The sequence below is a fragment of the Rhinolophus hipposideros genome (genome assembly GCF_964194185.1).
Source record: "Rhinolophus hipposideros genome assembly, chromosome: 15".
Taxonomy (NCBI): Eukaryota; Metazoa; Chordata; class Mammalia; order Chiroptera; family Rhinolophidae; genus Rhinolophus; species Rhinolophus hipposideros.
The window spans coordinates 55,988,953-56,007,044 of NC_138061.1; the positions used below are offsets into that span (position 1 = coordinate 55,988,953).

At 47.8% G+C, this 18,092-nt stretch overlaps 1 protein-coding gene across 6 annotated transcripts in view; it reads left to right on the forward strand.

Moving 5' to 3' along the window:
* Window positions 1-3,999: 3,999 nt before the first annotated feature.
* The window catches only part of ANXA11 (annexin A11), a 43,621-nt gene continuing 29,528 nt past the window's right edge, over window positions 4,000-18,092 (forward strand). The window contains exon 1 of one of the 6 annotated variants that reach the window (XM_081073840.1): window positions 4,000-4,253. The gene's annotated coding sequence lies outside the window, so the exon portion shown is untranslated. Of the gene's footprint in view, window positions 4,254-4,518; window positions 4,767-6,362; window positions 6,403-6,530; window positions 6,601-8,350; window positions 8,522-18,092 lie in introns of those variants that run through there. The other 5 variants (XM_081073842.1, XM_081073841.1, XM_081073843.1 and 2 more) reach the window with 5 other exon arrangements.

Consider the following 18,092-nt stretch of genomic DNA (forward strand, 5'->3'; position numbering starts at 1 on the left):
TTCTAGGAAGGGGGCGGTAGACTTTGGACAGGAGTCACCATCCTCCCAGAACGCCGGCATTCTGAATAAACCTGCTTTTCTTTCCATTAGCCTTGTCTCTTGACTTTTAACTTTTTCAAGCAGCCGGCAGCCAGACCTTAGCATGGCATCAGTAATAGCCCCAGACAGGAAACAACCTAAATATCTTTCCATAAGGAGCTAGGTGGTAAAGAATGGTGACACGCACGACGGCGCATACTGTGCTGTCATTAGGAAGAAATGAGCTGATCCAGGTCCGCTTGCATTGAAAGAGCCTCCAAGATAATAATTGTTAAGAGAGAGGGATTGTAATGGTGTCACTAAATCTTCTATTTTTGAGATTTGGATCTCTGGTATAATTCAAATTAATAAGTAATTTAGCTTGGGATTTTTTTTTTAAATTTAAGTGTGTTTTTCCAGGACCCATCAACTCCAAGTTAAGTAGTTGTTTCAATCTAGTTGTGGAGGGCGCAGCTCACAGTGGCCCTTGCGGGGACTGAACCCGCAACCTTATTGTTAAGAGCACTGCGCTCTAACCAACTGAGCCATCTGGTTGCCAAAGCTTGGGACTTTCTGAAAGCTTTCTTTTCTTTGCCTCTCAATGATTCTGCTTCCTATACATTTACTACGCAGTTTCAATGTTTGTATTTACTTAGGCCCAGTGCTAGCCCTGTGACTTGGGAGAGGTTATACATCTGTATGGGATCCACTCTCTGGCTCCATCCTAAATCCACAAAACGTACGCAAAAGTTGTGATAAGCGGTTTTACTACACCTTCCCCCATTCCCAACTATAGGAAAACATAAAACTTGAGACCAAAGAATCGATGCAGTAGTTTGCAGTAGTTTTTAGCAGACTCTGCCCAGTTGAGTTCCTCTTATATTAATAAATCTTCTATATTTCTGACTCATGAATTCTTTCACGGTATTCGAACAAGTAGACACAACAATAATGAGAACAATTGTACAACACAGCTTTGTAAACAATTTGTCTGCATGAATACGCACACACACGCACACACATATACATGTACATACACACAGAGTGTGTGGCAGAGAGAAAGATCTGGAAAGGCAACCTAAAAAGTGTGTTGAGGGAGTCAAGAATGAATTTCAGTTTGTGGGGGAAAAAGAGGCCACATACTAAACCCGACAAGCTCAGGGGAGGTCAGCATGGCAGGCCCAACAAACTCAGAGACCGAAGTTCACCACACGGGATGGTCTGAACATAAAAATTCCTCACTAAAAGTGGGTTATGGCCAGTGGTCACATCCTTGGCCTGTAGCTTCTTTGACAAAGGTCAATCTTTACCTTAAGTGAGCCTTCCTATTGTCTTTTTTGCATCTAAGATAACATACCCTTGGAAGTGTCAGAGTAATCCCTTTTTCGGACCCTCCAAGGCATAACCCACCACTCCAGGCAGGAAACTACAGAATCCCTCATTGTTTTTCTTGTCCCAATTACCATCTCTATGTGATGTTACCATCTCTAAGTGATAGTAAAATGCTATTAACTATCCTGTACCCACCAATATAAAAGAAGTACTATCTGTCTCTCCAATTGACTTTTTATCCAATCCCAGAGATTTTGAGACAGGTTAGTTAGCATGTCCTTAAGTAGACAAGGAGGTCCCTGGTGGAATAAACAAAGACAGCCACATCCTAAATCTCCAGGTTTTGAAATCACTCCTTTGCTCCAAGACAAAATGTAACTACGCCTTGAGGTTAACCATAAAATTTCTTTTGGCCTGACAAATGCAGCAGATCTGATCACTTTTTGCTAATCCCTTCAGGGTAGGCAAGCAGAACAAACACGGTAGATGAATTTCATTAAAAGTCTCCAGCTCCCCTACCCCAAACAGGCAAAGGAAGGTATAAAAGTAAGAGCTTTTGCCTCAGTCACTGGGCACCCCCTTTGGGGACACCTTCCCGGCTCGGGAGCTCTGACCCTTTGCTTTCAATAAACTGTCCACTTTTTAAAACTCTTTGCCTCTCCTGGGTCCGTGTTTCCATTCTTCGGTCATGATCCCGGCACTCACACTCACTCCTAAGTTCCCTACATCATTTGGGAACTCAGACACATATTCCTCCTTCAATTCCCCCCCCCCCACCTTTGTTTTCTCCCTTGCCCTTAATCTACCACCAGTGGATTTCATGTAACCCTCCTTCTTTGGTTCTAATACTTAAAATAAATTGTAAAACCGCCATTTTCTAGAGCAAAATCTCAATCCGTTGAGATTTTGTTTCCCGGCAATTGCCATCAGTTTGGCTCAAATAAACTCATAAGCTTTCTCTTAGGCTGGACGTTCTTTCACAGATAATTTCTTTTTAAAAGATTTTATTGGGGAAAGGGAACAGGACTTTATTGGGGAACAGTGTATACTTCCAGGACATCTTTCCAAGTCAAGTTGTTGTCCTTTCAATCTTAGTTATGGAGGGTGACGTTCAGCTTCAAGTTGTTGTCCTTTCAATCTTAGTTATGGAGGGTGACGTTCAGCTTCAAGTTGTTGTCCTTTCAGTCTTAGTTATGGAGGGCTCAGCTCAGCTCCAGGTCCAGTTGATACAGGATAGTTAGCATGTCCCCAGGTAGACAGGGAGGTCCCTGGTGGAACAAACAAAGAGTCATATCCTAAAACTTCAGGTTTTGAAATCACTCCTTCTCTCCAGGACATAATGTAACAAGGCCTTGAGGTTAATCATAAAATTCATTTTGGCCTGACAAATGGAGCAGATCTGATAGATAAAGAGTGGGTTATTTTGCTAATTCCTTTAGGATGGGCAAGCAGAACAAACCTGGTAGATGAATTTCATAAGGCGCCAGTTCCCTTCTTCAATCAAGTTCTCTAGTTCAAACAGTTCCCTTTCCCCAAGCAGGCAAGGGAAGATATAAAAATAAGAGCTTTTGCCTCAGTCATGGGGCACCCCCATTTGGGAACCCCTCCCACTCAGGAGCTGCAACCTCTTCTCCTGCCTCTAATAAACTATCCTCTTTTTAAAACTTTTTGCCTCTCCCTGGTCCGTGTTTCCATTCTTCGGCTTCAGGAGACATGATCCCGGCCCACACTGAGAAACTGCTAGCAGATCCAACATCACCTACATCACAGTTGCCGTTGCTAGTTGCAGGGGGTGTGCAGCCCACCATCCCTTGCGACTAGAGGAGTTAAACTGGTAACCTTGTGGTTGAGAGCCTACCAGCCCATGTGGGAATTGAACCGGCAGCCTTCGGAGTTAGGAGCACAGAGCTCCAACCGCCTGAGTCACTGGGCCGGCCCTTTCATAGATAAGTTTTTAAAAAATATTTTATCACAGGATAAAATGTCCTTTTACCAGGAGCCCATCCAGGATACTACAATACATTTAGTGTTCATGTCTCCTTAGGCTTCTCTTGATTGAGACAGAGGGTGTCTCAGATTTTCTGTTTTTGATGACCTCCCGGTTTTGAGATGTACCGGTTAGGTATTTTGCAGAATAGTCCTCAAGTGGGATATTTTTCCCTCATGATTAGACTGGGATTATGTGTTCTTGGAAGGAAAAACACATTGGTACACACTGTCACTTGTTTTATTACTCTTGGTGTTGACCTTGATCACCCGCGGAGATAGTTTGTCAGAGCTCTCTACCCTAAAGCTATTCTTCCCACTCTTACCCGCTGTCTGTACTATTGGGTGACCTTTTCAATGCAGTAAATTTTCTTTACCTTAAAGAGCTACAAGGGTACACAGGCTTGGAGGGGGTATGGAGAATCCCCTCCCCGAGAGGGCGGCGCTTGCGGGGCCCTTCGCGGAAAGGATGGGGAAGAAGGGGCTCCTTGCCGACCTCAAGGCGCTTCAGGCCACTGGCCGCAGGAAGGCCAGCAGCTTCCATCACCGAGCTCCAGGAGGTGGCTCCCAGCTTTCTGGCCCGGGAAGGTTCTCACCTGGGGGCGGGACCGCGCTCAGGCCACGCCCCCGGCCCCCCGGCCCCGCCCCTGGAACGAACGCTCCGCCCCCGGGTGCGTTCAGACTGCCGCGCTCCGGGAGTTTTCCTCCCAGCTGGCTCCTCCTCCTGCCCTGCCCTGGTAGCTGCTGCGCCCCCAGGTCGCGAGTGTCCCCGGTGCCCTGAGTATCCCGAGAGCCGGATCGGGACAGAGCTCCACGTCGACCCAAGGCGCCGCGCCCGGAACGCCGGCGGAGAGAGCCGCTGCTGCCCGCGTCCCTTCTCGCTCCTCGCGGCCCCCACCCCTGTGGCCAGTGGCCAGGTGAGTGAGGGTCCCCGGCCGACCGAGGGCACGGACTGGGCAGCGGCAGTGCGCCGCGATCCCCGCGGCTGAGGCCGGGGACTGCCCGCCGTGCCCGGTCCCGGCCCGGCCCTGCGGCTTCCTGGTTGCCCTGCAAGACGGCGCGGGGCGGGGCGGGGGGGGTCTGGCTGGTCCCGGACGGGCTGCATCGGCCTGCAGCAGCTCGGTCTACAGCGGGGACTGCCCCCATGGCCAGGGTCACGTGGTTGTGCTGTGCAGCCGGGGTGGGACTCAGCGGGCCTGGGCCGGCTTGGGGACCTGGTGATCCTGCGACCAGAAGGCAACTGGCTGGTGGGGGCCATGGCCAGTGGCCCGGTCCCCTCTGACCCAGCCGAGTTCTCGAGTGGTGTGTGCGTGCCCTTCCGGGAAAGGCTTGTGCCTAGGAGAGCTAGTAGAGAAGGCTGCCTTCAGGAACTTTTCCCCAGAACTGGGAGGACACAAATTCCTGGTGGCTGGTACTGTTGGAGTTTGTTTGTAAGGCACTTTATTTGGGGAATGTGGGGTTCATCCTGGGTGCTACGTTCACCGATAAGTTTACCTTCTCTCTGTTTTCCCCCATTTTCAGCCTTGAGAGTGTTTCAGGGATGGATTCTTGGACTTTTATGTCCCCTGAAGGCTTAACAAGGTAGAAACCGAGTTTGTTGTTTTAAAGGAGTGTTGTGAAGTTCCTCACATAGAGACTTTGGAGGGCAAAAGTTAAGCTAGCCAGTGCTCGCCTAAGTGGGGAACAGTCTGCCTGGGGTATTTCTGCCCCCATCCCTCTGATCAGTGACTTTTCTGTGGAGAGGGGTGTTTTAGGACAGACCCTGGGTATTGAGGTAGCCAGCTGCTCTCTCTCTCCCCGCCCTTCACTTTGTTCCCGGCTGCCCTGACCTGGGCACTCGTAGTGCTGTGAGGGGCCAGCCTCTGCCCTGCCCACACGACAGGAGCAAAAGCTTGCAGGGCAGAGCTCTGCTGAGTCCAGGAGCTGGACAGGCAGCACATGTTACCTTGCTCACCACTAACTGGCTCTCATTAAGTCCCTTCATTCCTTCCTTGCTCAGTCAATTGTTGAGAATTCCAGGAGGATTAACAGGTACCCTTCCCTCAGGCACTTTCAGTGATGTAAGGTGATCCGTAAGCGAGGACAGGGCAATGTGTTGCCCTGGCATTGGGTGCTAACCTCGGGCTTCTGCATCCCTCCCTAATCTTGTCTCTTACTGGTCTTGGTTTCCTCATCTTTAAAATGGGTTTAATAACAATACCTACCTCACAGGGTAATTGTGAGGATTAAATGAGTTAATATATTTAATAACTGTAGGGCTCAGGCACTGACCTGAACAGGTGGTGACTGTTATACCATGCCTGTGTGATCAGGTGGCTGTCACCCAGAGTAGACATAAAGCTTACAGCAGGGCCTGGTGCAAACAACTGTGACTATCAACTATAATACTAATAATAGCTGTCACTCCCTTCATGCAGCCGAAGGTCCAGCCAAATTGAATTGCTCTTCTCCTGACCCGTCCCTGTCTTAGCTCATGCTGTTCCACCCGTCAGGAATGCTCTCCTTCCCCCATTTCTGCCCATTATTCACCACTCTCCTAGGAACCATCCAGGTGCTGTTCACAGCAGGAAGGGAAAAGACAAGCTGTGAGCCCGTGCAGCTCTCCTCCAGTCCTTTGGTACTAACCCACTTCTCGATGGGCGTAGTATTTGTATGGCCACGAGACTTTGCTCTGTCTTTTGTCTCTGGAGGGTGGGGGCTCTTTCTTACTCATCTCTTGGTCTCACAGCACCCAGAATGGGCCTGGCCTAATGTGAGTGCCCAGCAGATGTTAGGTGAGTGAGAGGCAGGCCAGGGAAGTAAGTTTTCCTTGTTGTTAAAATATTAGACATGGAGATGGACATGAGTCCAGACTGAAAGGTGGGAGTAGGAGCTGGCTGAGACGCCAATAGGAGGCCCTTTGACTGCTTTATGTAGCTTTTATGTAGCCAGGGCAAGGATGACAGACAGGGCCCATCCTGGATGGCTGTTCCTAGAAGGCCAAGATAGATTAGTGATGCCTTGGTCACATGATTTGGAGGAGGATGGGGAGTTTGGGATAAAGGAATGAGAATTGAGTCAGAATAGGTTAGTATCGGTTCTTCTTGAGAATTCACTGCAGAATACGGTGTGGCGGGGGTGGGGGGTGGAGAGTGGGGGGGAAGCCCATGTGGGCAGGAGGTGAATGTAGAAACGGAACCTGTGCTGAGTGCTGGATGTCCAGGGCTCCCAGGGCCTTTCTGGCGCTCTCCCTCCTTGTCTTTTTTTAGCTGCCATCTTCTCCCGGTAAGCCTGAAGCAGTTCCTGACGCTTGGTCCCATGAGGGCACGTGGGGGAGAGTCTGTATGTGGGTGTGCTGCATAATCACAGCCGAGCAGGCACACTCAGGTTTCTCTGGATTTTTCCCTTATAACACCCTCTGATCTCATTGCCCCAGAACGTCAGGAATTTGAGTGGTCTCTAGATAGGAAAGCTCTTAGGGGAAAGGAAGAAACTGGTTTCCTTGGTGGGAAATTGGACTTTTAAAAGGAGTTGTTGAAATTCAGTGGCGCTTTCTAATAACCACTGAAACCATACCACCTTTGGCCTACCGACCCTGACTCCTGTACCCTGTGAAATAAAGGTCTGATGTCACATGTATGGACTTGGGAGTCCATACTTAGTCCATATTAAGGGGGATCATAACAGGACAGCCTGAACAGTGACTCGAACCACCGCTGACCATGTTACACTGATGTGAGCGCTTAATGGGTGAGGGCGACCAAGGTGTCAGGAGATAGCTCATCCGAGCTGGGTGACCTGGGACAAGCCATGTAGCCACTTAGGCTCCCAGTGTTCTGGATGGTGAAATGCTTACCTCCAAGGATTGTTTGCAGAATCTGGTGAGAACATGTTTGTTAAAGGGGTTTGAGACCAATTAGGGGTGGTGATGACAGTGATGATATCTTGGGTGTGTCATTGCAAGGAACCTTGAAGCTGGGGGTGTCATGTGCAGGTGGTTGACGCCTGTCTCTGCGATCCCTTAGTGTCTAGTCTTTAAGGGGCTTGTACTCCTGAAGTTACCATGGTCTTAGCAGAACCAAAGGGAGGAATCACTTCCGAAATTCAGAGGGAAGTCAGGTGTTCCCCGCCTCTTACACCTGGAGCGTGGGGAGAGGCTAGCTTAGAGGACAGTGAGATAGGAACAGTCTGAGGGAGGGGAGAGAGGAAGAAAAGGCAGAGGTTGATAATTGGGACGTGGAGGGAGCAGATGGCAGATTAAGCCCTAGGAGTGGCAACTCGGGGAAAAGGGTGTGTATGTGGGAGGGCTGGTGATAGCAGATGTGAGTTTGTTCTGTCCACCTAAAAAAGGTCATGGCTATTTTTAGGAAGTGGGTGACAAGGCATGTTTCTGTTGAACTCAGCATTAATGAGTACCCACTGTTTGCCTAGCCCCATGTTGTGTGCACAAAAGCAGAGGCCACCCCCACCCACCCTAGGCTGTTCCTCTGCATGCCCGAGACATGGGACACTGGATGAGAAACAGGTCCGGAACCAGGGAGATCATGGCTTCAGTTTTAGACATGTTGTGTTAGAGGTGGTTTGGAGATACCAAGTAGGCAGGAGGGGTCCTGGCTAGAGGAATAGTTCTGTCTAGGTTGCATCTGATACCAAGGGCTTGGTGAGATTGAGGAACTTACCTGGAACAGCTGAGTAAAGGAAGATGAGCCAATAAAGGATCCAGAAAAAGAGCAGTTTGAGGGTGGGGAGGAAAACCCAGACAGAGTCCCACACAGAAGCCAGGTGAGCCTGCTTCAGTAGGAGGGAGTGGCCAGCGGTGGCCGTGAAGTGATGTGGAGAAAATTGGGCACCTTAGCTGTGTCTATTTTTGTGGAGCCAGATGGAATGAATGGGTGGGGGAGTAGCAGGAGGTGAGTTGCTGGGTGTAGATAGGCATTGAAGACGTGGGCTTTGAAGGAGAGGGGAAAGGTTGGGTGGTGCTGGAGAGGACTGCCTTCAGGGGCGTTTCTGTTTCCTCCACCCATTTTCCCATTCCACCCCAGACGTTAGCAGTGTGGGTGCCGCTCTGTCTCTTTCCATGTCACATTGACACAGGTACCTGCGTGTTTCACCAAATGGATACATGCTGTACAACATATGATGTAGCTTGTGCTTTTGATTAATTTATCATGGACAGTAACAGTAACTCTGGGTCACTGTTCTCCAGGTCAGTAGCGGCTGTGGAATGTTCTATGTATAATGTTCAGATGTACCATAATTTATTCAGCATTTCCCTTATTGATGGATATTGAGACTGTTGACTATTTTTACAACTTGGAACAGTGTTGGAGTACACATGTCATTGAATGTATTTATTTATAAAGAAAAGTTGACTTTTTTTGATCTTAAGGTTTCCAAATTAGGGACAGATTACAGACCTTGTAGTATGTCTTTACTAGATACTGTGAACAGGATTCTAACTGGAAATGCTGGAATTTCAATTTATATATATAGAGAGAGAATGTTTTGTATCCTTTCTACTTTTTTTGTGTTTGTTGGTCATTAATTTCAACCTTTATCTCTAGTCATTACTTTTTGCATATTTTATTGCTCTACTTTTCATATATAAATTAGTGTGTTTATTTTTAGTCACTTATTTTAATTTAAAAAGCACATAAAGCTCCACATTTTCCTTTACGTACAGCTCTAGCTACTGGACTTTTGTGTGAAATGTTCACCTTTTCATTGCTTTCTAGTTATTATATAGATAAGTTTTGATCTAAGGATTATTTAGAAGATGGGGTCCTGAGTTTATGAGTCGTTTCGTAGGGGACGCAGCATGGTCAGATTTTATTGTTGACCATTATATTTATTGAGTTATGACTAGTACAATGTGATCAGCAAACTCTCTTTTTAATGGGCTGTATTAAGATTTTCCTTGTGGCCAACTACACAATCTATACTGAAAGGCTTGGTGGACATGAAAGAAGACTATGTATTCTCAGTGGGACACAGACTAGAGATTCTTACTACCTTGAGCTCGCCCTCTCTATCCTTGTTTATTGATCTGTCAGATTCTGAGAAGTGTATCAAAAACTCTCGCTGTCATCTTCTGTTTCAGTCAGGCTCTACTTAACATTTGTTCTAGCTTGGTGAATTCGGCCTTCATATTCGATATATGCAGGTTTATCAAGCTTGTCTTTGTGGATTGTACCCGGTGTCACTTGTTGCTTACTTAGTGCTTTTGGCCTTTGGCCTTAAATTTCATATTATCTATGTTTTAGGAGAATAGATTGCCAAGGATCTGGGAGGATCCCTCCTTTATAGTCCCCAAAACTAATAAATAAGTGCATTTTATGACAGTAGCTGAAAGGCTTAGAAATTTAGAGGTAAGCGTCAGTCAGTTAGAAGCCCGTCTGCCATGCCCTTTTAGTTTCACTTCAGGCTTATGTGGAGTACGTAGTAATTGGGTCTTCCCCATCTGTTTCTCAGCTCTCGAGCTCCCCCTCCTTGACTGTCACAGTGTTCCCCCCATAAGCAGATTTTTTGGAGGGATGGGTAGAATGAGATTTGCCTGCAAGCCCAGGGGACAGGCCTCTTCCTTCCCTTTGTGGTTCCTGCTTCCTTTAGATCCAAGGACACTCTGACTTGCAGTTATGTTTCCTTCCTCATTTTGTGGTAGCAAGATGGACTTTCTCTGCTCCCCAAGAGATACGACAAAACAGTACACAAAAAGGACCCATGGCCAAATACATCTGATATTTTCTGTGCTCTTTTCTGTGCTTGTGTTTTAAGTCACATAACTGTTTCAAGGGACTAGGATGTCTCAATCTTGTTTTCCAAGTTCTGTTTTTCCAGATAAAGGTAAATGGCCGAAAAATGGCTGGAAAAAACCCCTCAGCCTGCGGAGGCAGTGTTATTGAAAAGTCCTCAACATATTGTTCATGCCATTATTTCCACGTGTAGTTTTTCTCTGTTTGTATAATATGTTCTTTGCCCAACCCTTAATTTTTAACCTTTACTTACTCACTTAAAAAAAAAAAAATGTTTCTCCTACAATCAGCATGTGACTGGGGCGGGGGAGGGAGAAATGACGTCAGAAGGCGATGATGGTAGCAAACTGAATGTAGCTTGTCTTTGGTAGAGAACTCAGCCTGTTCACATACCAGATATTCTTGATTCTGCTCCTTGCATCTTGTTTTCTGTTTATTATCTATTGTACTTGGTTGTTACCTTTTTCCTGATTTCTGCTTTGTTGGTTAATGTGCTCGTCATTCCTCATGCCCACCCGCCTGCATTAGCTTCAAAGTCAGTCGTGAATGAAGAGAGGTGCTTCTCTCTCTCTGCAGCAATCGGGAGTTCAGGGTTAATACGTGTCTGTTCCATGAAGTTGTCCAGGCACCACACGCTATATGTACATATGTAAAGTGGCTCCCAGGATCCTCTAGGGCTATGGTTTTTAAACTTGAACGTGCATGAGAACAACCTGGAAGGTTTGGTAAAACAGAGATTACTGGACGTCACCCCTAAAGGTCCTGATGTAGGTGGTGTGTGGTGGGGCCTGAGAATTTTCATTTCTAATAGGTACCCAAGTTGTGCGGATGCCACCAGTCTGATGACCACATTTTGGGGTGCACTGCTCTTCCTGATTGGCAGCATTTCCCTTACCTGCCTGGTCCAGGACAGTTGACTTTCACATCTCCACAACAGGGCCCTTGCTTGGCTGCCAGGGAGGCTCCGAAACATAGTCCTTAGGACTATGGACTTCCATGTGCCAGGCTACAGTTAGTGTTCTGTTATAGAAGCAAGAGCTAAGGGGGACAACTAGAAGTTTCTAGAACACTGCCCATTGCTGTCCTTAATTTGAAGCTACTACTGTGCTTGTCAGTGTTGCCATTGGCTAAACCAGCATTCCTCAGTTTAGGATGTGGGAATGGTGCCTCGTGACAGTGGAGAGCCAGCCGGTAGTGCAAGGCATGGTGGCCTCTGATCCTGTGGGCTGGTGAAGAAACTGGCAGGCTGCTGCTGCTGCTCTGAGAGTCCTTACTGCTTCCAGGCTGTTCCCAGTAGTCAGGTCTGGCAGCCACACATTCTGCCACTTGGAACCACATCCTGATCTCACAGTCCCCATGGGATTGGGGCGCCCCTCTAAGACCCAACTTCGGGATGGGGAGTATCTTGCTGTGCTTTCTCCCTTCAGATTGCCTCCCTCAACTCCAGACATTGCACACAAATGACTAGTTTGGGTAGAGCTTGGGGCCAGAGGCCATTTGAACCTTGAACTGAGCTGGGGCTGATGGTCAGCCTTTTCCTTTCCCGAGTCCATATTCCAGCGGGAAGGTGGAGTGGAGCCCAGAAGTGTGCTGACTGGAGGAGAGCCTCCTGGGCCTAATGCATGCGCCTGGAAGGGGAGAAACATGGCTCTAGTGTTTGTCCTGCCCCAGCCAGTCCTGAACCTCTGCAGGCCCCTCTGCTCTCTGGGCCTCGACTCCTACCTCAGGAAAATGAGCCATTTGAACCAAATGATTTCACGAAGGCCCCTTCCAGCTCTAGCGTTGTAGAAGTCCTGTGTGATCCAAATGCCAATGCACTGGGAATTGACATTTGATTTCTAAGAGGTCTTTCAGAGCCTCCTTGCTCAAGTTTAGTCCCTTAGTTGGGCCTAGACACTGTCTCATTGCCAGTCCCCCAGCCAGTTTTGCCCAGATTTCTCCAGGCTGGGCAGCCCCAGGTGCAGCCCTGTCTGAGGTTCTGCTTGGCTAATGATTGATGTAGGCTTCAGCTATTCTTAATCCGTGGCATGTGGGTGGGGAGTTGAATGTTTACCAGCAACTTCTGTGGGGTTTTTGTTCAGTGCCTGGGAAAACACGGATGGTAAGGGTTGGTGGAGTGATGCCCTGGGCTCCCTGGCTTGTTTTGTGGCTTAATGGCATGCGTGACCCACACCTCAGAGGTGAGGCAGAGCCCCTGCAGAGATTAGGGCCATCTACCCGCTTCCTAGGATTAGGGATGTTCGTTACACCTTTGAGGTCCTGCCTTGGGGTGGGGAGGGCAATGTCCTAGTGTCCTCTGCCCCCAGAATTCCTGGAGCCTACGTGCCAGAAGCTCTAGCAAAAGCGGCCGTCAGAACAGGTGCCACCCAGGGTGTGGGAGAGATGAATCAGAGTCCACTGGTGTCCTGTCGGTGTGTGTCACGGACCTCGCTGTGCTAGCCCTGTACTAGCTGGTGGCAGGAGGAGGAGAGAGCTGCCCTACAGCCTGGGCACTGATTCACTGGGAGACCTCGGCAAAAGTCATTCTGGCTCTGGCACTGGTTGGGTGTCTAACCCTCGCTTGTTGGTGATCGTCTCCGAACCTTAGTTCCCCCGAGATGGCAATACCTATCCTGTAGCAACACTGTGAAAGTTAATGAGGGGTATATAATGAGGTAATATATGTACCTATCATAAGTATTGAAAAAATAGGAATATTATTAGAACACTAGAGAGCATAGAGAACGTTTTAGGCCAAGTGCTGGAAAGCTCCAGGAAGGAGAATCATTGTGAGTGGAGAAATAAGGTGGGCTTCCTGAAAGAGGTGGGGCTTCATCTGGCTTAAAAGAAGGCCAGGGTTGACAGAGGCTTAAGGAAGGCTTAAAGGAGACAGGAGGACAGACCAGGTAGAGGGGCTGTCTGAGCAAAAGTCCTAAAGATGCAAAGTGCTGAGGTTTCGGCTTGGCTGAGCTACGGATAGGCATTTCCTGCAATTTTTTTACATCGCACGTATACCTCCGGGAACCTTGCATTTTCTTGCCATGGCACAGTGTCACTCTTGGGTGGAGAGAGTGGCACTTTGGCAGTGCTTAGGATCCCACCTGCACAGGGGTCAGCCCATGCCTGAGATCTGAAAGAGAATCTTTTCCTCCAGTGTGTTCTGTAGGCTCTGGTGGGGATTTATTTTCAGCTTCCAGTTGTGCAAGGCTGACTGGGGATCTTGCCACCGTTAGAAGAGCAGCCCTCAGGAAGTGCTGTGGATGAAAAAAAAAGGGTTCTATGGAAAGTAACCGCACATGATCTGATCAGTGATCTGATCGTAAATTCCTAACTGGGCAGGTCATGAATAGTGACACCCCAGGCCTATCACTTCTTTAGTAAAAGGTTTATCTTTGCCTTAAGGAAGCCCTGTCCATTGTTTCTGTGCACCTAGAGTTGACACACCTTTAAACTGTAACCACCCTCCGATCACAGAACTTTAGACTATCCTGTAATCTGATCCCCGTTTTGCTTTCCCCCACCTCCATGTAATTTTCCTTACTTCCATCCTTAATTTTCTTAAAATTAAGTCCATAAAAGAAGCTGCAAACGTGTTATTATTCTACAGAGTATTTGGGATCTTGCTCCCCGCCATATGTTGTCAGTTTGGCTCAAATAAACTACTATAAAAATTCTCTACAGGTTGGACATTTCTTACGTCGACAGTGCAGGGTGCCTCAGCCACTGGGAGCTGGAATAAATACTGTCAGGTCTTCTAGGTTTGAAGGGACTGGGCTTTCCCAGAGCTGTTTGAACAGGCTCTAAGGGCTGGGTCATGGCCTGTCTGGGCCTCCCTGGTAGAGGGCAGGGGACTGACTCCCTGCTGCCTTTAGCTCTTTAGTCTTACCCACCATCCCTCTCTCCCTTGTGTATTGTGAGAGAGGATCTGTGACAGACTTTCCTATGGAGGTGAGATGGCTCATGCGTCTTAACTGGCAGAGCCCCAAGTAACATCTATTCAAATCTTTGACTGCAAATACAGGTGCCTGGAGGGCCGGCCCAGGTAGGGAGAGTGGGCAGCTGAAGCAGGCACACCTGGCTGAAGGGGGCAGCTGCTATGGCCTTAGCTGTGTCACCACCCAGAAATGGAGGACCCTTGTTGGCAGGTCTCCTATTTTTCCATTTAAAAAAATCAAGTCAGAGAATCTCTTGCAGCCCCACCCCTCCCCACAAAGAAATAAATGTTTGTGAACCTCAAAATAAAAAACCTTCACAGAGCACCAGGTTCTGGGCAGCAGAAGTTGACAACGTGGATCCCTCCCAGCCCCACTCATTTAACTTAACAGGTGAGGGAGAGAGGTGTCCAGGAGAGTTTTGGGTTTGCCCATCAGTGGGGAGAAATGGTTTTCTAGACACTTGTCCCACACCTCCTCAGCTCATCCTACCCCTCCTCAGCTCCCAAAGATCGAATTACCTGATCTGCTTTATCTCATTCTTCCAGGAATGGCTTTTAAACAGGTCCACAGAACAGCTCATGGGTATTTTCCTGTAATGGCCCTATTGTGTTTCTCTCTCTGGCTGAAGGGAGAGCCTGGAGTAAGCGAGGACTTTGTTTTTTCCTCCTCTGTCCCCTGGGAGTCTAGCTGAGAGATGGAATTGCTTTGAAGCTAATAGAAGTTCAGCTTCAGCCCTGCCTCCCTTCTTAGGCCAATGGCCCTTCCAAGGCCCTGGGGGTGAATTCACAAAGTCTTGTGGTTTTGTAAAATTTGCCAAAAAGTGTTGTTATGTATTGATTTATTAAAAAGGGCCCCTAAAGTTGTGTAGACTCCAGGCCCCTTAAAATCTGGACCTCCCCTACAGATGTTGGTAAAAACCCAGGGATTGGCTGGTGTCTTGCCTTTTGGACAGGGAGCTCTTCTCTGCTTGGGGGCAGAAGGTGGGGGTCCTGAGCCAGACTTGTTAGGATCTTGCTGTGTCACCTGGGCATGTCACTTCTCCCTCTCAGGTTGTCAGTTTCCCCATTTGTGAAATGAGAGTGGAGGCGGGGCGGATGGGAATGAACTGAGTCATCTCTTGGGCCGGGTGACCTCAGGTCCTGGCTGACTGGGTGTGATTGCCCAGCCTTTGCAGATCAGACCTTTCCCCTCCCTAGAGTATTTGCATGGCTGGCTGGGTGTGTCTGGCCTATCAAATGGCTGGGTGTGTCAGGCTGGGTCACACAGAACTGTTGAGACCCTCCAGCCCTGAGTCTCAGCATGATGATTCATGTTGACTGATAGTGCAGGTGAGCAAAGCTTTCTTGAGCCCTTATACCCAGACATGCAGGAGAGGTGAGCTCCTGATGCCTCCTTTCTCAGTTGGGGTTGGATTTTTTTGTGGTCTTGGTGGTTTATTACTTTTCTTGTCAAAGAAAACTTGCAGAGTTAGAGCGACTTGTGCATAGATCTCTTATACAAAGAGAGCAGAGGCCTTTTCAAAGAGGACACCATGGAAGGATCTGGAGGGAAGGAGAAAAGCAGTGGCAACTGTATATTCGTTTTCTATTGCTGCTATACAAATTACCACAAACTTAGTGGCTTAAAGTCACAACCTTTTTGTGGTAAAACATATATAACATAACATTGACCATTTTAACCATTTTTAATGGCATTAAGTGGCATTAAGTACATTCACATTGTTGTGCTCCTATCACCACCATCCACATCCAGAACTTTTTCATCTTCCCAAACGAAAACTCTGTCCCCATTAAAGAGTAACTGGCCATTTCCCCACCCCGAGTCCCAGGCAACCACCCTTCTACTTTTTGTTTGAATTTGACTACTCTGGGTACTTCGTGGAAGTGGAATCATGGAGTATTTATCTTTTTGTGACTGGTGTTAAAAAACAAAATTGAACTGAGTAAATTGGAAGATCTAAAATTGGCTTTATTAAGCGAGTGATTCGTGAATCGGGCAGTATCCCATCTACTAGTAGCTAGAAGGGTGCTCTGAGGGGTTGTACAAAGTGGAAGGTTTTTATAGGAAGAAGGGTGAGGCAAGGGAGCTATTAAGAAAAGAAAGGATTATTTTTGGGCCTGGACAAATCCTGGACAAAGGGTTATTTTGGGGCTCTTTTCTTTGGGGGAAGAAAATGGAAGAGGTTTTTATCATGCAGATTGCCTCTTTCTATGGTGGGGGTGGTTGGGGGCTGTGGAGAGGGCCCACGTGACATTACCTCCTTCATGTTGGTCAGAAAACTCCTGACCTGTTGATTATGATTATGTCTCTGTGAGGGGTTGAAAGTGCAAGTAGATCAGGTATTTAATCTAGATTTGGTATCATGGGCTTCTAGTGGTGCCATTTTGGGCCTGTGGTTTTTTTCTTTAACGCTGGCGTATTTCATCTTCAAGGTTCATCCATGTTATAGCATGTGTCAGAATTTCCTTCCTTTTTAAGGCCACATAATATTCTGTTATGTATATATATTACCACATTTTATCTGTTCATCTGTTGATGAACATTGGGGTTATTTCCACATTTTGGCTGTTGTGAATAATACTGCTATGAACACGGGTGTACAAATATGAGTCCCAGCTTCCAGAGTTCGTTTGGGTATATATACCCAGAAGTGCAATTGCTGGATCATGTTTAATGTTTTGAGGAACCAGCCTACTGTTTGCCACTCACTGTACCATTTTACCCTGTGACTTTCGTGTCTTGCAGTTTTGTCTCATGGTTCTCCCAGTGCTTATTGGCAGCGTTGTTTCTTTTCTGGAGGCTCTAGAGGAGATTCCGTTTCCTTGTCTTTTCCAGTTTCTAGAGGCCATCTGCTTTTCTCCACTCATGGCCCCTTCCTCCACGGATGGAGTCCCGCTCATGCTTCTTATCTTTTCCTTTCATCCTTGTTTCTCCTTATCCTTTCTTTTCATCCTTAACACAGCCAGGAAAGGACTCCTGTAACTAGATTGGCCCACCTGGATAATCTGGGCTAATCCCCCATCTCAGGGTTGGTCATCTTAATCACATCTGCAAAGTCCCTATTATCATGTAAGGTTAACAGTCCCAGGTTCTGGGGAGAAGGGTATGGGCTTTCTTTTGGGATTTTTAAAAAAAAAAATTAATTTTCATTTAAAGATTTTATTGGGGAAGAGGAACAGGACTTTATTGGGGAATAGTGTGTACTTCCAGGACTTTTTTCCAAGTCAAGTTGTCCTTTCAATCTTAGTTGTGGAGGGTGCTGTTGAGCTTCAACTTGTTGTCCTTTCAGTCTTAGTTGTGGAGGACGCGGCTCAGCTCCAGGTCCAGTTGCCAGTTGCTAGTTGCAGGGGGCACAGCCCACCATCCCTTGCGGGAGTCGAATCAGCAACCTTGTGGTTGAGAGGACGTGCTCCAACCAACTGAGCCATCCCGGAGGCAGCTTAGTTCAAGGTGCCGTGTTCAATCTTAGTTGCAGGGGGCGCTGCCCACCATCCCTTGCGGGAGTCGAGGAATTGAACTGGCAACCTTGTGGTTGAGAGCCCACTGGCCCATGTGGGAATTGAACCGGCAGCCTTCGGAGTTAGGAGCATGGAGCTCTAGCCGCCTGAGCCACTGGGCCGGCCCTCTTTTGGGATATTTTTGAGGGACCTAGTCAAGGACCCAGATGTTGTCTTCATCTTGGGCTTTGAAATGCCCTCCCCTCCCTCCCCTTCCTCCTTCCCAACACTGCACTGAACCCCCCACGCCCACTTCCCACCCCCGTGTAGGCTGGACTACTGATAGAACAAGTTTGGGTGCATGTCCAGGATCTATGATGATCCTTTTATTCCTCTCTGAACATCAGAGCCTGCTTTTTTTAGCCACGTGGGAGAGAATAACACTGGGTGAGCTGGTCACAGAGTGAAGAGAATTGTCCATACTTTACAAAGGTCTTTCCTGCTCTTTATTCAGTCCTCACAGTAACTCCAAGGTAGATGGGCGGGCTATATCTTTCCAGACAGATTGGAAGTCCAGAGAGGTTAGGTTGTCAGTGAAGGTCGTACAGTAAGTGGCGGACCCAGACCCTAGCTCCCAGGCTAATAGGTCCTAGGGAGTAAGTTAAAATTAACTG